The 15,110-nt window shown below is 44.7% G+C and overlaps 25 non-coding genes across 25 annotated transcripts; all 25 read left to right on the top strand.

Annotated features, from left to right (window-relative positions):
• The first annotated feature begins 174 nt into the window (after positions 1-174).
• Positions 175-289, top strand: LOC144392004 (U5 spliceosomal RNA). Its single transcript, XR_013455392.1, has one exon. It is a non-coding gene; the product is annotated as a U5 spliceosomal RNA (small nuclear RNA).
• A 602-nt stretch (positions 290-891) lies between these two features.
• On the top strand, positions 892-1,082 carry LOC144392500 (U2 spliceosomal RNA). The gene has a single exon (XR_013455888.1). It is a non-coding gene; the product is annotated as a U2 spliceosomal RNA (small nuclear RNA).
• Positions 1,083-1,358: 276 nt separating this feature from the next.
• Positions 1,359-1,522, top strand: LOC144392223 (U1 spliceosomal RNA). Its single transcript, XR_013455610.1, has one exon. It is a non-coding gene; the product is annotated as a U1 spliceosomal RNA (small nuclear RNA).
• A 442-nt stretch (positions 1,523-1,964) lies between these two features.
• Positions 1,965-2,079, top strand: LOC144392003 (U5 spliceosomal RNA). The gene has a single exon (XR_013455391.1). It is a non-coding gene; the product is annotated as a U5 spliceosomal RNA (small nuclear RNA).
• A 602-nt stretch (positions 2,080-2,681) lies between these two features.
• LOC144392435 (U2 spliceosomal RNA) lies at positions 2,682-2,872 on the top strand. The gene has a single exon (XR_013455823.1). It is a non-coding gene; the product is annotated as a U2 spliceosomal RNA (small nuclear RNA).
• Positions 2,873-3,148: 276 nt separating this feature from the next.
• On the top strand, positions 3,149-3,312 carry LOC144392222 (U1 spliceosomal RNA). Its single transcript, XR_013455608.1, has one exon. It is a non-coding gene; the product is annotated as a U1 spliceosomal RNA (small nuclear RNA).
• A 442-nt stretch (positions 3,313-3,754) lies between these two features.
• Positions 3,755-3,869, top strand: LOC144392002 (U5 spliceosomal RNA). Its single transcript, XR_013455389.1, has one exon. It is a non-coding gene; the product is annotated as a U5 spliceosomal RNA (small nuclear RNA).
• A 602-nt stretch (positions 3,870-4,471) lies between these two features.
• LOC144392499 (U2 spliceosomal RNA) lies at positions 4,472-4,662 on the top strand. Its single transcript, XR_013455887.1, has one exon. It is a non-coding gene; the product is annotated as a U2 spliceosomal RNA (small nuclear RNA).
• Positions 4,663-4,938: 276 nt separating this feature from the next.
• LOC144392221 (U1 spliceosomal RNA) lies at positions 4,939-5,102 on the top strand. Its single transcript, XR_013455607.1, has one exon. It is a non-coding gene; the product is annotated as a U1 spliceosomal RNA (small nuclear RNA).
• Positions 5,103-5,536: 434 nt separating this feature from the next.
• Positions 5,537-5,653, top strand: LOC144392045 (U5 spliceosomal RNA). The gene has a single exon (XR_013455432.1). It is a non-coding gene; the product is annotated as a U5 spliceosomal RNA (small nuclear RNA).
• A 703-nt stretch (positions 5,654-6,356) lies between these two features.
• Positions 6,357-6,547, top strand: LOC144392485 (U2 spliceosomal RNA). Its single transcript, XR_013455872.1, has one exon. It is a non-coding gene; the product is annotated as a U2 spliceosomal RNA (small nuclear RNA).
• A 276-nt stretch (positions 6,548-6,823) lies between these two features.
• Positions 6,824-6,987, top strand: LOC144392220 (U1 spliceosomal RNA). Its single transcript, XR_013455606.1, has one exon. It is a non-coding gene; the product is annotated as a U1 spliceosomal RNA (small nuclear RNA).
• A 442-nt stretch (positions 6,988-7,429) lies between these two features.
• Positions 7,430-7,544, top strand: LOC144392057 (U5 spliceosomal RNA). The gene has a single exon (XR_013455444.1). It is a non-coding gene; the product is annotated as a U5 spliceosomal RNA (small nuclear RNA).
• A 602-nt stretch (positions 7,545-8,146) lies between these two features.
• Positions 8,147-8,337, top strand: LOC144392434 (U2 spliceosomal RNA). Its single transcript, XR_013455822.1, has one exon. It is a non-coding gene; the product is annotated as a U2 spliceosomal RNA (small nuclear RNA).
• A 276-nt stretch (positions 8,338-8,613) lies between these two features.
• Positions 8,614-8,777, top strand: LOC144392219 (U1 spliceosomal RNA). Its single transcript, XR_013455605.1, has one exon. It is a non-coding gene; the product is annotated as a U1 spliceosomal RNA (small nuclear RNA).
• A 442-nt stretch (positions 8,778-9,219) lies between these two features.
• LOC144392001 (U5 spliceosomal RNA) lies at positions 9,220-9,334 on the top strand. The gene has a single exon (XR_013455388.1). It is a non-coding gene; the product is annotated as a U5 spliceosomal RNA (small nuclear RNA).
• A 691-nt stretch (positions 9,335-10,025) lies between these two features.
• Positions 10,026-10,216, top strand: LOC144392498 (U2 spliceosomal RNA). The gene has a single exon (XR_013455886.1). It is a non-coding gene; the product is annotated as a U2 spliceosomal RNA (small nuclear RNA).
• A 276-nt stretch (positions 10,217-10,492) lies between these two features.
• Positions 10,493-10,656, top strand: LOC144392218 (U1 spliceosomal RNA). The gene has a single exon (XR_013455604.1). It is a non-coding gene; the product is annotated as a U1 spliceosomal RNA (small nuclear RNA).
• A 434-nt stretch (positions 10,657-11,090) lies between these two features.
• Positions 11,091-11,207, top strand: LOC144392044 (U5 spliceosomal RNA). The gene has a single exon (XR_013455431.1). It is a non-coding gene; the product is annotated as a U5 spliceosomal RNA (small nuclear RNA).
• A 703-nt stretch (positions 11,208-11,910) lies between these two features.
• On the top strand, positions 11,911-12,101 carry LOC144392484 (U2 spliceosomal RNA). Its single transcript, XR_013455871.1, has one exon. It is a non-coding gene; the product is annotated as a U2 spliceosomal RNA (small nuclear RNA).
• Positions 12,102-12,377: 276 nt separating this feature from the next.
• On the top strand, positions 12,378-12,541 carry LOC144392216 (U1 spliceosomal RNA). Its single transcript, XR_013455603.1, has one exon. It is a non-coding gene; the product is annotated as a U1 spliceosomal RNA (small nuclear RNA).
• Positions 12,542-12,975: 434 nt separating this feature from the next.
• Positions 12,976-13,092, top strand: LOC144392043 (U5 spliceosomal RNA). The gene has a single exon (XR_013455430.1). It is a non-coding gene; the product is annotated as a U5 spliceosomal RNA (small nuclear RNA).
• Positions 13,093-13,795: 703 nt separating this feature from the next.
• LOC144392483 (U2 spliceosomal RNA) lies at positions 13,796-13,986 on the top strand. The gene has a single exon (XR_013455870.1). It is a non-coding gene; the product is annotated as a U2 spliceosomal RNA (small nuclear RNA).
• A 276-nt stretch (positions 13,987-14,262) lies between these two features.
• LOC144392215 (U1 spliceosomal RNA) lies at positions 14,263-14,426 on the top strand. The gene has a single exon (XR_013455602.1). It is a non-coding gene; the product is annotated as a U1 spliceosomal RNA (small nuclear RNA).
• A 437-nt stretch (positions 14,427-14,863) lies between these two features.
• LOC144392433 (U2 spliceosomal RNA) lies at positions 14,864-15,054 on the top strand. The gene has a single exon (XR_013455821.1). It is a non-coding gene; the product is annotated as a U2 spliceosomal RNA (small nuclear RNA).
• Positions 15,055-15,110: the final 56 nt, after the last annotated feature.

Below are 15,110 nucleotides of genomic sequence, written 5' to 3'. Positions count from 1 at the left end.
GCACATTTCAGCAGGACTTTACACTTTTGCTTGTAAACAAATCAATGAGTTTTTGATGGCTGGTGCTGGGGAATGGGTTTGGCATTGGACAACCGCAGCTCAACCAGTCCCAACCACAAGAGGGATCACTGTTGCGACTGGGATATAAGGCTGCCTGCCACCTGATTCCGCAACTGACTTTGGTTTCTCTTCAATACGCATAAGTCTTTCGCCTTTTACTAAAGACTTCCGTGGAGAGGAACAACAATGAGTTGACCATATTTTTGGCAGGCTCTGCCAATTGGCTGAGCCTCATGTACTTGTGTGAAAAGAAAAGTAGTTGGACAGAGGCTCCTGACAATGGAGCACAAACAAAGTTGTGTTTACTTATCACTGGAGTCACTAGTGCAGCAAGTCTCAAATCACTGTCTGAATCCAAAGTGAAATCAACCAGATTTCAGCAGGATTTTACAGGGATTAATGGTCACTTTACTGGAGTCTCCGGTGGAGCACGTCTCAAATCAGCAAATCACTGTCTGAATTCATTGTGAAATCAACAAGATTTTCAGCAGGAATCATCACTGGAGTCACTAGTGGAGCCTTGCAGCAAGTCTCAAATCTCTGTCTGAATCCATTGTGAAATCAACAAGATTTTCAGCAGGACTTTACAGTGATTAATCATCACTGGAGTCTCTAGTGTCTGAAACAACAGTGAAATCAACCAGATTTCAGCAGGAGTTTACACTTTTGCTTGTAAACAAATCAATGATTTTAGCTTTTTTGAGGACGGGGGCAGCGTGGGGAGTGGGTTGTTAAGTAGCAAGCGACTGCTACGCCCAGTTGAAAGAACCGCACCGCGACAATTGAGATATGTGCTGGTACGTTGGGTCTGCAAACAAACAGTTTGGTGTTATCGCTTCTCGCCCTTTTGGCTAAGATCAAGTGTAGTATCTGTTCTTATCAGTTTAATATCTGATATGTCCTCTATACGAGGACTACATATTAAGCCGATTTTTAGCTCTGGGAGATGAAAAAGGGGCTTGCTCCGTTCACTCCAAGCATCGGCCCGGTATTGCAGCACCTCCGGGAACGGTGCACCCTTTAAATTGTGGAAAATAAAAGAAAGGGTAACCTGAATCAGTGGTGTGGTGTTGGAAATGATTTCTGCTTTGAGTAAAACAAGTCTCACCTCCACATAGTTTTTAAGACTGAGGCTTTTGGCAAGTGACTTATGCTTACTCATCAATAGTGCCTTTGTTTTGCAAGTCTCAAATCACTGATTTTAACTTCACCGATCTGTGAGGACGGTGCCATCTGCGAACCGTCACCACAAATGCTGTGACTGGGAATACCGTCCCTGCCTCTGTCACCACCAACTCATACTTACCTGGCAGGGGAGATACCATGATCAAGAAGGTGGTTCACCCAGGGCGAGGCTCAGTCATTGCACTGCGACTGTGCTGACCACTGCGAATTCCCCAAATGTGGGAATCTCGACTGCATAATTTGTGGTAGTGGGGGACTGCGTTCGCGCTCTCCCCTGATATTGAAGTCAAAGAAAAACCAGGTGTCCCGTTTAATCATCACTGTCTGAATCCCTAGTGAAATCAACCACATTTCAGCAGGATTTTACACGGATTAATCACCACTGCACTGGAGTCTCCGGTGGAGGGAGTCTACAATCAGCAAATCACTGTCTGAATCCAAAGTGAAATCAACCAGATTTCAGCATTAATCATCACTGCGCTGGAGTCTCCAGTGGAGCACGTCTCAAATCAGCAAATCACTGTCTGAATCCAAAGTGAAATCAAGCACATTTCAGCAGGACTTTACACTTTTGCTTGTAAACAAATCAATGAGTTTTTGATGGCTGGTGCTGGGGAATGGGTTTGGCATTGGACAACCGCAGCTCAACCAGTCCCAACCACAAGAGGGATCACTGTTGCGACTGGGATATAAGGCTGCCTGCCACCTGATTCCGCAACTGACTTTGGTTTCTCTTCAATACGCATAAGTCTTTCGCCTTTTACTAAAGACTTCCGTGGAGAGGAACAACAATGAGTTGACCATATTTTTGGCAGGCTCTGCCAATTGGCTGAGCCTCATGTACTTGTGTGAAAAGAAAAGTAGTTGGACAGAGGCTCCTGACAATGGAGCACAAACAAAGTTGTGTTTACTTATCACTGGAGTCACTAGTGCAGCAAGTCTCAAATCACTGTCTGAATCCAAAGTGAAATCAACCAGATTTCAGCAGGATTTTACAGGGATTAATGGTCACTTTACTGGAGTCTCCGGTGGAGCACGTCTCAAATCAGCAAATCACTGTCTGAATTCATTGTGAAATCAACAAGATTTTCAGCAGGAATCATCACTGGAGTCACTAGTGGAGCCTTGCAGCAAGTCTCAAATCTCTGTCTGAATCCATTGTGAAATCAACAAGATTTTCAGCAGGACTTTACAGTGATTAATCATCACTGGAGTCTCTAGTGTCTGAAACAACAGTGAAATCAACCAGATTTCAGCAGGAGTTTACACTTTTGCTTGTAAACAAATCAATGATTTTAGCTTTTTTGAGGACGGGGGCAGCGTGGGGAGTGGGTTGTTAAGTAGCAAGCGACTGCTACGCCCAGTTGAAAGAACCGCACCGCGACAATTGAGATATGTGCTGGTACGTTGGGTCTGCAAACAAAGAGTTTGGTGTTATCGCTTCTCGGCCTTTTGGCTAAGATCAAGTGTAGTATCTGTTCTTATCAGTTTAATATCTGATATGTCCTCTATACGAGGACTACATATTAAGCCGATTTTTAGCTCTGGGAGATGAAAAAGGGGCTTGCTCCGTTCACTCCAAGCATCGGCCCGGTATTGCAGCACCTCCGGGAACGGTGCACCCTTTAAATTGTGGAAAATAAAAGAAAGGGTAACCTGAATCAGTGGTGTGGTGTTGGAAATGATTTCTGCTTTGAGTAAAACAAGTCTCACCTCCACATAGTTTTTAAGACTGAGGCTTTTGGCAAGTGACTTATGCTTACTCATCAATAGTGCCTTTGTTTTGCAAGTCTCAAATCACTGATTTTAACTTCACCGATCTGTGAGGACGGTGCCATCTGCGAACCGTCACCACAAATGCTGTGACTGGGAATACCGTCCCTGCCTCTGTCACCACCAACTCATACTTACCTGGCAGGGGAGATACCATGATCAAGAAGGTGGTTCACCCAGGGCGAGGCTCAGTCATTGCACTGCGACTGTGCTGACCACTGCGAATTCCCCAAATGTGGGAATCTCGACTGCATAATTTGTGGTAGTGGGGGACTGCGTTCGCGCTCTCCCCTGATATTGAAGTCAAAGAAAAACCAGGTGTCCCGTTTAATCATCACTGTCTGAATCCCTAGTGAAATCAACCACATTTCAGCAGGATTTTACACGGATTAATCACCACTGCACTGGAGTCTCCGGTGGAGGGAGTCTACAATCAGCAAATCACTGTCTGAATCCAAAGTGAAATCAACCAGATTTCAGCATTAATCATCACTGCGCTGGAGTCTCCAGTGGAGCACGTCTCAAATCAGCAAATCACTGTCTGAATCCAAAGTGAAATCAAGCACATTTCAGCAGGACTTTACACTTTTGCTTGTAAACAAATCAATGAGTTTTTGATGGCTGGTGCTGGGGAATGGGTTTGGCATTGGACAACCGCAGCTCAACCAGTCCCAACCACAAGAGGGATCACTGTTGCGACTGGGATATAAGGCTGCCTGCCACCTGATTCCGCAACTGACTTTGGTTTCTCTTCAATACGCATAAGTCTTTCGCCTTTTACTAAAGACTTCCGTGGAGAGGAACAACAATGAGTTGACCATATTTTTGGCAGGCTCTGCCAATTGGCTGAGCCTCATGTACTTGTGTGAAAAGAAAAGTAGTTGGACAGAGGCTCCTGACAATGGAGCACAAACAAAGTTGTGTTTACTTATCACTGGAGTCACTAGTGCAGCAAGTCTCAAATCACTGTCTGAATCCAAAGTGAAATCAACCAGATTTCAGCAGGATTTTACAGGGATTAATGGTCACTTTACTGGAGTCTCCGGTGGAGCACGTCTCAAATCAGCAAATCACTGTCTGAATTCATTGTGAAATCAACAAGATTTTCAGCAGGAATCATCACTGGAGTCACTAGTGGAGCCTTGCAGCAAGTCTCAAATCTCTGTCTGAATCCATTGTGAAATCAACAAGATTTTCAGCAGGACTTTACAGTGATTAATCATCACTGGAGTCTCTAGTGTCTGAAACAACAGTGAAATCAACCAGATTTCAGCAGGAGTTTACACTTTTGCTTGTAAACAAATCAATGATTTTAGCTTTTTTGAGGACGGGGGCAGCGTGGGGAGTGGGTTGTTAAGTAGCAAGCGACTGCTACGCCCAGTTGAAAGAACCGCACCGCGACAATTGAGATATGTGCTGGTACGTTGGGTCTGCAAACAAACAGTTTGGTGTTATCGCTTCTCGCCCTTTTGGCTAAGATCAAGTGTAGTATCTGTTCTTATCAGTTTAATATCTGATATGTCCTCTATACGAGGACTACATATTAAGCCGATTTTTAGCTCTGGGAGATGAAAAAGGGGCTTGCTCCGTTCACTCCAAGCATCGGCCCGGTATTGCAGCACCTCCGGGAACGGTGCACCCTTTAAATTGTGGAAAATAAAAGAAAGGGTAACCTGAATCAGTGGTGTGGTGTTGGAAATGATTTCTGCTTTGAGTAAAACAAGTCTCACCTCCACATAGTTTTTAAGACTGAGGCTTTTGGCAAGTGACTTATGCTTACTCATCAATAGTGCCTTTGTTTTGCAAGTCTCAAATCACTGATTTTAACTTCACCGATCTGTGAGGACGGTGCCATCTGCGAACCGTCACCACAAATGCTGTGACTGGGAATACCGTCCCTGCCTCTGTCACCACCAACTCATACTTACCTGGCAGGGGAGATACCATGATCAAGAAGGTGGTTCACCCAGGGCGAGGCTCAGTCATTGCACTGCGACTGTGCTGACCACTGCGAATTCCCCAAATGTGGGAATCTCGACTGCATAATTTGTGGTAGTGGGGGACTGCGTTCGCGCTCTCCCCTGATATTGAAGTCAAAGAAAAACCAGGTGTCCCGTTTAATCATCACTGTCTGAATCCCTAGTGAAATCAACCACATTTCAGCAGGATTTTACACGGATTAATCACCACTGCACTGGAGTCTCCAGTGGAGGGAGTCTACAATCACTGTCTGAATCCAAAGTGAGATCAAGCACATTTCAGCATTAATCATCACTGCGCTGGAGTCTCCAGTGGAGCACGTCTCAAATCAGCAAATCACTGTCTGAATCCAAAGTGAAATCAAGCACATTTCAGCAGGACTTTACACTTTTGCTTGTAAACAAATCAATGAGTTTTTGATGGCTGGTGCTGGGGAATGGGTTTGGCATTGGACAACCGCAGCTCAACCAGTCCCAACCACAAGAGGGATCACTGTTGCGACTGGGATATAAGGCTGCCTGCCACCTGATTCCGCAACTGACTTTGGTTTCTCTTCAATACGCATAAGTCTTTCGCCTTTTACTAAAGACTTCCGTGGAGAGGAACAACAATGAGTTGACCATATTTTTGGCAGGCTCTGCCAATTGTCTGAGCCTCATGTACTTGTGTGAAAAGAAAAGTAGTTGGACAGAGGCTCCTGACAATGGAGCACAAACAAAGTTGTGTTTACTTATCACTGGAGTCACTAGTGCAGCAAGTCTCAAATCACTGTCTGAATCCAAAGTGAAATCAACCAGATTTCAGCAGGATTTTACAGGGATTAATGGTCACTTTACTGGAGTCTCCGGTGGAGCACGTCTCAAATCAGCAAATCACTGTCTGAATTCATTGTGAAATCAACAAGATTTTCAGCAGGAATCATCACTGGAGTCACTAGTGGAGCCTTGCAGCAAGTCTCAAATCTCTGTCTGAATCCATTGTGAAATCAACAAGATTTTCAGCAGGACTTTGCAGAGATGAATCATCACTGGAGTCACTAGTGGAGCCTTGCAGCAAGTCTCAAATCTCTGTCTGAATCCATTGTGAAATCAACAAGATTTTCAGCAGGACTTTACAGTGATTAATCATCACTGGAGTCTCTAGTGTCTGAAACAACAGTGAAATCAACCAGATTTCAGCAGGAGTTTACACTTTTGCTTGTAAACAAATCAATGATTTTAGCTTTTTTGAGGACGGGGGCAGCGTGGGGAGTGGGTTGTTAAGTAGCAAGCGACTGCTACGCCCAGTTGAAAGAACCGCACCGCGACAATTGAGATATGTGCTGGTACGTTGGGTCTGCAAACAAACAGTTTGGTGTTATCGCTTCTCGCCCTTTTGGCTAAGATCAAGTGTAGTATCTGTTCTTATCAGTTTAATATCTGATATGTCCTCTATACGAGGACTACATATTAAGCCGATTTTTAGCTCTGGGAGATGAAAAAGGGGCTTGCTCCGTTCACTCCAAGCATCGACCCGGTATTGCAGCACCTCCGGGAACGGTGCACCCTTTAAATTGTGGAAAATAAAAGAAATGGTAACCTGAATCAGTGGTGTGGTGTTGGAAATGATTTCTGCTTTGAGTAAAACAAGTCTCACCTCCACATAGTTTTTAAGACTGAGGCTTTTGGCAAGTGACTTATGCTTACTCATCAATAGTGCCTTTGTTTTGCAAGTCTCAAATCACTGATTTTAACTTCACCGATCTGTGAGGACGGTGCCATCTGCGAACCGTCACCACAAATGCTGTGACTGGGAATACCGTCCCTGCCTCTGTCACCACCAACTCATACTTACCTGGCAGGGGAGATACCATGATCAAGAAGGTGGTTCACCCAGGGCGAGGCTCAGTCATTGCACTGCGACTGTGCTGACCACTGCGAATTCCCCAAATGTGGGAATCTCGACTGCATAATTTGTGGTAGTGGGGGACTGCGTTCGCGCTCTCCCCTGATATTGAAGTCAAAGAAAAACCAGGTGTCCCGTTTAATCATCACTGTCTGAATCCCTAGTGAAATCAACCACATTTCAGCAGGATTTTACACGGATTAATCACCACTGCACTGGAGTCTCCGGTGGAGGGAGTCTACAATCAGCAAATCACTGTCTGAATCCAAAGTGAAATCAACCAGATTTCAGCATTAATCATCACTGCGCTGGAGTCTCCAGTGGAGCACGTCTCAAATCAGCAAATCACTGTCTGAATCCAAAGTGAAATCAAGCACATTTCAGCAGGACTTTACACTTTTGCTTGTAAACAAATCAATGAGTTTTTGATGGCTGGTGCTGGGGAATGGGTTTGGCATTGGACAACCGCAGCTCAACCAGTCCCAACCACAAGAGGGATCACTGTTGCGACTGGGATATAAGGCTGCCTGCCACCTGATTCCGCAACTGACTTTGGTTTCTCTTCAATATGCATAAGTCTTTCGCCTTTTACTAAAGACTTCCGTGGAGAGGAACAACAATGAGTTGACCATATTTTTGGCAGGCTCTGCCAATTGGCTGAGCCTCATGTACTTGTGTGAAAAGAAAAGTAGTTGGACAGAGGCTCCTGACAATGGAGCACAAACAAAGTTGTGTTTACTTATCACTGGAGTCACTAGTGCAGCAAGTCTCAAATCACTGTCTGAATCCAAAGTGAAATCAACCAGATTTCAGCAGGATTTTACAGGGATTAATGGTCACTTTACTGGAGTCTCCGGTGGAGCACGTCTCAAATCAGCAAATCACTGTCTGAATTCATTGTGAAATCAACAAGATTTTCAGCAGGAATCATCACTGGAGTCACTAGTGGAGCCTTGCAGCAAGTCTCAAATCTCTGTCTGAATCCATTGTGAAATCAACAAGATTTTCAGCAGGACTTTACAGTGATTAATCATCACTGGAGTCTCTAGTGTCTGAAACAACAGTGAAATCAACCAGATTTCAGCAGGAGTTTACACTTTTGCTTGTAAACAAATCAATGATTTTAGCTTTTTTGAGGACGGGGGCAGCGTGGGGAGTGGGTTGTTAAGTAGCAAGCGACTGCTACGCCCAGTTGAAAGAACCGCACCGCGACAATTGAGATATGTGCTGGTACGTTGGGTCTGCAAACAAAGAGTTTGGTGTTATCGCTTCTCGGCCTTTTGGCTAAGATCAAGTGTAGTATCTGTTCTTATCAGTTTAATATCTGATATGTCCTCTATACGAGGACTACATATTAAGCCGATTTTTAGCTCTGGGAGATGAAAAAGGGGCTTGCTCCGTTCACTCCAAGCATCGGCCCGGTATTGCAGCACCTCCGGGAACGGTGCACCCTTTAAATTGTGGAAAATAAAAGAAAGGGTAACCTGAATCAGTGGTGTGGTGTTGGAAATGATTTCTGCTTTGAGTAAAACAAGTCTCACCTCCACATAGTTTTTAAGACTGAGGCTTTTGGCAAGTGACTTATGCTTACTCATCAATAGTGCCTTTGTTTTGCAAGTCTCAAATCACTGATTTTAACTTCACCGATCTGTGAGGACGGTGCCATCTGCGAACCGTCACCACAAATGCTGTGACTGGGAATACCGTCCCTGCCTCTGTCACCACCAACTCATACTTACCTGGCAGGGGAGATACCATGATCAAGAAGGTGGTTCACCCAGGGCGAGGCTCAGTCATTGCACTGCGACTGTGCTGACCACTGCGAATTCCCCAAATGTGGGAATCTCGACTGCATAATTTGTGGTAGTGGGGGACTGCGTTCGCGCTCTCCCCTGATATTGAAGTCAAAGAAAAACCAGGTGTCCCGTTTAATCATCACTGTCTGAATCCCTAGTGAAATCAACCACATTTCAGCAGGATTTTACACGGATTAATCACCACTGCACTGGAGTCTCCGGTGGAGGGAGTCTACAATCAGCAAATCACTGTCTGAATCCAAAGTGAAATCAACCAGATTTCAGCATTAATCATCACTGCGCTGGAGTCTCCAGTGGAGCACGTCTCAAATCAGCAAATCACTGTCTGAATCCAAAGTGAAATCAAGCACATTTCAGCAGGACTTTACACTTTTGCTTGTAAACAAATCAATGAGTTTTTGATGGCTGGTGCTGGGGAATGGGTTTGGCATTGGACAACCGCAGCTCAACCAGTCCCAACCACAAGAGGGATCACTGTTGCGACTGGGATATAAGGCTGCCTGCCACCTGATTCCGCAACTGACTTTGGTTTCTCTTCAATACGCATAAGTCTTTCGCCTTTTACTAAAGACTTCCGTGGAGAGGAACAACAATGAGTTGACCATATTTTTGGCAGGCTCTGCCAATTGGCTGAGCCTCATGTACTTGTGTGAAAAGAAAAGTAGTTGGACAGAGGCTCCTGACAATGGAGCACAAACAAAGTTGTGTTTACTTATCACTGGAGTCACTAGTGCAGCAAGTCTCAAATCACTGTCTGAATCCAAAGTGAAATCAACCAGATTTCAGCAGGATTTTACAGGGATTAATGGTCACTTTACTGGAGTCTCCGGTGGAGCACGTCTCAAATCAGCAAATCACTGTCTGAATTCATTGTGAAATCAACAAGATTTTCAGCAGGAATCATCACTGGAGTCACTAGTGGAGCCTTGCAGCAAGTCTCAAATCTCTGTCTGAATCCATTGTGAAATCAACAAGATTTTCAGCAGGAATCATCACTGGAGTCACTAGTGGAGCCTTGCAGCAAGTCTCAAATCTCTGTCTGAATCCATTGTGAAATCAACAAGATTTTCAGCAGGACTTTACAGTGATTAATCATCACTGGAGTCTCTAGTGTCTGAAACAACAGTGAAATCAACCAGATTTCAGCAGGAGTTTACACTTTTGCTTGTAAACAAATCAATGATTTTAGCTTTTTTGAGGACGGGGGCAGCGTGGGGAGTGGGTTGTTAAGTAGCAAGCGACTGCTACGCCCAGTTGAAAGAACCGCACCGCGACAATTGAGATATGTGCTGGTACGTTGGGTCTGCAAACAAACAGTTTGGTGTTATCGCTTCTCGCCCTTTTGGCTAAGATCAAGTGTAGTATCTGTTCTTATCAGTTTAATATCTGATATGTCCTCTATACGAGGACTACATATTAAGCCGATTTTTAGCTCTGGGAGATGAAAAAGGGGCTTGCTCCGTTCACTCCAAGCATCGGCCCGGTATTGCAGCACCTCCGGGAACGGTGCACCCTTTAAATTGTGGAAAATAAAAGAAAGGGTAACCTGAATCAGTGGTGTGGTGTTGGAAATGATTTCTGCTTTGAGTAAAACAAGTCTCACCTCCACATAGTTTTTAAGACTGAGGCTTTTGGCAAGTGACTTATGCTTACTCATCAATAGTGCCTTTGTTTTGCAAGTCTCAAATCACTGATTTTAACTTCACCGATCTGTGAGGACGGTGCCATCTGCGAACCGTCACCACAAATGCTGTGACTGGGAATACCGTCCCTGCCTCTGTCACCACCAACTCATACTTACCTGGCAGGGGAGATACCATGATCAAGAAGGTGGTTCACCCAGGGCGAGGCTCAGTCATTGCACTGCGACTGTGCTGACCACTGCGAATTCCCCAAATGTGGGAATCTCGACTGCATAATTTGTGGTAGTGGGGGACTGCGTTCGCGCTCTCCCCTGATATTGAAGTCAAAGAAAAACCAGGTGTCCCGTTTAATCATCACTGTCTGAATCCCTAGTGAAATCAACCACATTTCAGCAGGATTTTACACGGATTAATCACCACTGCACTGGAGTCTCCAGTGGAGGGAGTCTACAATCACTGTCTGAATCCAAAGTGAGATCAAGCACATTTCAGCATTAATCATCACTGCGCTGGAGTCTCCAGTGGAGCACGTCTCAAATCAGCAAATCACTGTCTGAATCCAAAGTGAAATCAAGCACATTTCAGCAGGACTTTACACTTTTGCTTGTAAACAAATCAATGAGTTTTTGATGGCTGGTGCTGGGGAATGGGTTTGGCATTGGACAACCGCAGCTCAACCAGTCCCAACCACAAGAGGGATCACTGTTGCGACTGGGATATAAGGCTGCCTGCCACCTGATTCCGCAACTGACTTTGGTTTCTCTTCAATACGCATAAGTCTTTCGCCTTTTACTAAAGACTTCCGTGGAGAGGAACAACAATGAGTTGACCATATTTTTGGCAGGCTCTGCCAATTGTCTGAGCCTCATGTACTTGTGTGAAAAGAAAAGTAGTTGGACAGAGGCTCCTGACAATGGAGCACAAACAAAGTTGTGTTTACTTATCACTGGAGTCACTAGTGCAGCAAGTCTCAAATCACTGTCTGAATCCAAAGTGAAATCAACCAGATTTCAGCAGGATTTTACAGGGATTAATGGTCACTTTACTGGAGTCTCTGGTGGAGCACGTCTCAAATCAGCAAATCACTGTCTGAATTCATTGTGAAATCAACAAGATTTTCAGCAGGAATCATCACTGGAGTCACTAGTGGAGCCTTGCAGCAAGTCTCAAATCTCTGTCTGAATCCATTGTGAAATCAACAAGATTTTCAGCAGGACTTTGCAGAGATGAATCATCACTGGAGTCACTAGTGGAGCCTTGCAGCAAGTCTCAAATCTCTGTCTGAATCCATTGTGAAATCAACAAGATTTTCAGCAGGACTTTACAGTGATTAATCATCACTGGAGTCTCTAGTGTCTGAAACAACAGTGAAATCAACCAGATTTCAGCAGGAGTTTACACTTTTGCTTGTAAACAAATCAATGATTTTAGCTTTTTTGAGGACGGGGGCAGCGTGGGGAGTGGGTTGTTAAGTAGCAAGCGACTGCTACGCCCAGTTGAAAGAACCGCACCGCGACAATTGAGATATGTGCTGGTACGTTGGGTCTGCAAACAAACAGTTTGGTGTTATCGCTTCTCGCCCTTTTGGCTAAGATCAAGTGTAGTATCTGTTCTTATCAGTTTAATATCTGATATGTCCTCTATACGAGGACTACATATTAAGCCGATTTTTAGCTCTGGGAGATGAAAAAGGGGCTTGCTCCGTTCACTCCAAGCATCGACCCGGTATTGCAGCACCTCCGGGAACGGTGCACCCTTTAAATTGTGGAAAATAAAAGAAATGGTAACCTGAATCAGTGGTGTGGTGTTGGAAATGATTTCTGCTTTGAGTAAAACAAGTCTCACCTCCACATAGTTTTTAAGACTGAGGCTTTTGGCAAGTGACTTATGCTTACTCATCAATAGTGCCTTTGTTTTGCAAGTCTCAAATCACTGATTTTAACTTCACCGATCTGTGAGGACGGTGCCATCTGCGAACCGTCACCACAAATGCTGTGACTGGGAATACCGTCCCTGCCTCTGTCACCACCAACTCATACTTACCTGGCAGGGGAGATACCATGATCAAGAAGGTGGTTCACCCAGGGCGAGGCTCAGTCATTGCACTGCGACTGTGCTGACCACTGCGAATTCCCCAAATGTGGGAATCTCGACTGCATAATTTGTGGTAGTGGGGGACTGCGTTCGCGCTCTCCCCTGATATTGAAGTCAAAGAAAAACCAGGTGTCCCGTTTAATCATCACTGTCTGAATCCCTAGTGAAATCAACCACATTTCAGCAGGATTTTACACGGATTAATCACCACTGCACTGGAGTCTCCAGTGGAGGGAGTCTACAATCACTGTCTGAATCCAAAGTGAGATCAAGCACATTTCAGCATTAATCATCACTGCGCTGGAGTCTCCAGTGGAGCACGTCTCAAATCAGCAAATCACTGTCTGAATCCAAAGTGAAATCAAGCACATTTCAGCAGGACTTTACACTTTTGCTTGTAAACAAATCAATGAGTTTTTGATGGCTGGTGCTGGGGAATGGGTTTGGCATTGGACAACCGCAGCTCAACCAGTCCCAACCACAAGAGGGATCACTGTTGCGACTGGGATATAAGGCTGCCTGCCACCTGATTCCGCAACTGACTTTGGTTTCTCTTCAATACGCATAAGTCTTTCGCCTTTTACTAAAGACTTCCGTGGAGAGGAACAACAATGAGTTGACCATATTTTTGGCAGGCTCTGCCAATTGTCTGAGCCTCATGTACTTGTGTGAAAAGAAAAGTAGTTGGACAGAGGCTCCTGACAATGGAGCACAAACAAAGTTGTGTTTACTTATCACTGGAGTCACTAGTGCAGCAAGTCTCAAATCACTGTCTGAATCCAAAGTGAAATCAACCAGATTTCAGCAGGATTTTACAGGGATTAATGGTCACTTTACTGGAGTCTCCGGTGGAGCACGTCTCAAATCAGCAAATCACTGTCTGAATTCATTGTGAAATCAACAAGATTTTCAGCAGGAATCATCACTGGAGTCACTAGTGGAGCCTTGCAGCAAGTCTCAAATCTCTGTCTGAATCCATTGTGAAATCAACAAGATTTTCAGCAGGACTTTGCAGAGATGAATCATCACTGGAGTCACTAGTGGAGCCTTGCAGCAAGTCTCAAATCTCTGTCTGAATCCATTGTGAAATCAACAAGATTTTCAGCAGGACTTTACAGTGATTAATCATCACTGGAGTCTCTAGTGTCTGAAACAACAGTGAAATCAACCAGATTTCAGCAGGAGTTTACACTTTTGCTTGTAAACAAATCAATGATTTTAGCTTTTTTGAGGACGGGGGCAGCGTGGGGAGTGGGTTGTTAAGTAGCAAGCGACTGCTACGCCCAGTTGAAAGAACCGCACCGCGACAATTGAGATATGTGCTGGTACGTTGGGTCTGCAAACAAACAGTTTGGTGTTATCGCTTCTCGCCCTTTTGGCTAAGATCAAGTGTAGTATCTGTTCTTATCAGTTTAATATCTGATATGTCCTCTATACGAGGACTACATATTAAGCCGATTTTTAGCTCTGGGAGATGAAAAAGGGGCTTGCTCCGTTCACTCCAAGCATCGACCCGGTATTGCAGCACCTCCGGGAACGGTGCACCCTTTAAATTGTGGAAAATAAAAGAAATGGTAACCTGAATCAGTGGTGTGGTGTTGGAAATGATTTCTGCTTTGAGTAAAACAAGTCTCACCTCCACATAGTTTTTAAGACTGAGGCTTTTGGCAAGTGACTTATGCTTACTCATCAATAGTGCCTTTGTTTTGCAAGTCTCAAATCACTGATTTTAACTTCACCGATCTGTGAGGACGGTGCCATCTGCGAACCGTCACCACAAATGCTGTGACTGGGAATACCGTCCCTGCCTCTGTCACCACCAACTCATACTTACCTGGCAGGGGAGATACCATGATCAAGAAGGTGGTTCACCCAGGGCGAGGCTCAGTCATTGCACTGCGACTGTGCTGACCACTGCGAATTCCCCAAATGTGGGAATCTCGACTGCATAATTTGTGGTAGTGGGGGACTGCGTTCGCGCTCTCCCCTGATATTGAAGTCAAAGAAAAACCAGGTGTCCCGTTTAATCATCACTGTCTGAATCCATTGTGAAATCAACAAGATTTTCAGCAGGACTTTACAGTGATTAATCATCACTGGAGTCACTAGTGGAGCCTTGCAGCAAGTCTCAAATCTCTGTCTGAATCCATTGTGAAATCAACAAGATTTTCAGCAGGACTTTACAGTGATTAATCATCACTGGAGTCTCTAGTGTCTGAAACAACAGTGAAATCAACCAGATTTCAGCAGGAGTTTACACTTTTGCTTGTAAACAAATCAATGATTTTAGCTTTTTTGAGGACGGGGGCAGCGTGGGGAGTGGGTTGTTAAGTAGCAAGCGACTGCTACGCCCAGTTGAAAGAACCGCACCGCGACAATTGAGATATGTGCTGGTACGTTGGGTCTGCAAACAAACAGTTTGGTGTTATCGCTTCTCGGCCTTTTGGCTAAGATCAAGTGTAGTATCTGTTCTTATCAGTTTAATATCTGATATGTCCTCTATACGAGGACTACATATTAAGCCGATTTTTAGCTCTGGGAGATGAAAAAGGGGCTTGCTCCGTTCACTCCAAGCATCGGCCCGGTATTGCAGCACCTCCGGGAACGGTGCACCCTTTAAATTGTGGAAAATAAAAGAAAGGGTAACCTGAATCAGTGGTGTGGTGTTGGAAAT

This window comes from Gasterosteus aculeatus, unplaced genomic scaffold (assembly GCF_964276395.1).
Source record: "Gasterosteus aculeatus unplaced genomic scaffold, fGasAcu3.hap1.1 HAP1_SCAFFOLD_23, whole genome shotgun sequence".
Taxonomy (NCBI): domain Eukaryota; kingdom Metazoa; phylum Chordata; class Actinopteri; order Perciformes; family Gasterosteidae; genus Gasterosteus; species Gasterosteus aculeatus.
Note: the sequence above shows the minus strand (reverse complement) of the source record. Positions and strands in the feature narration are given on the sequence as shown.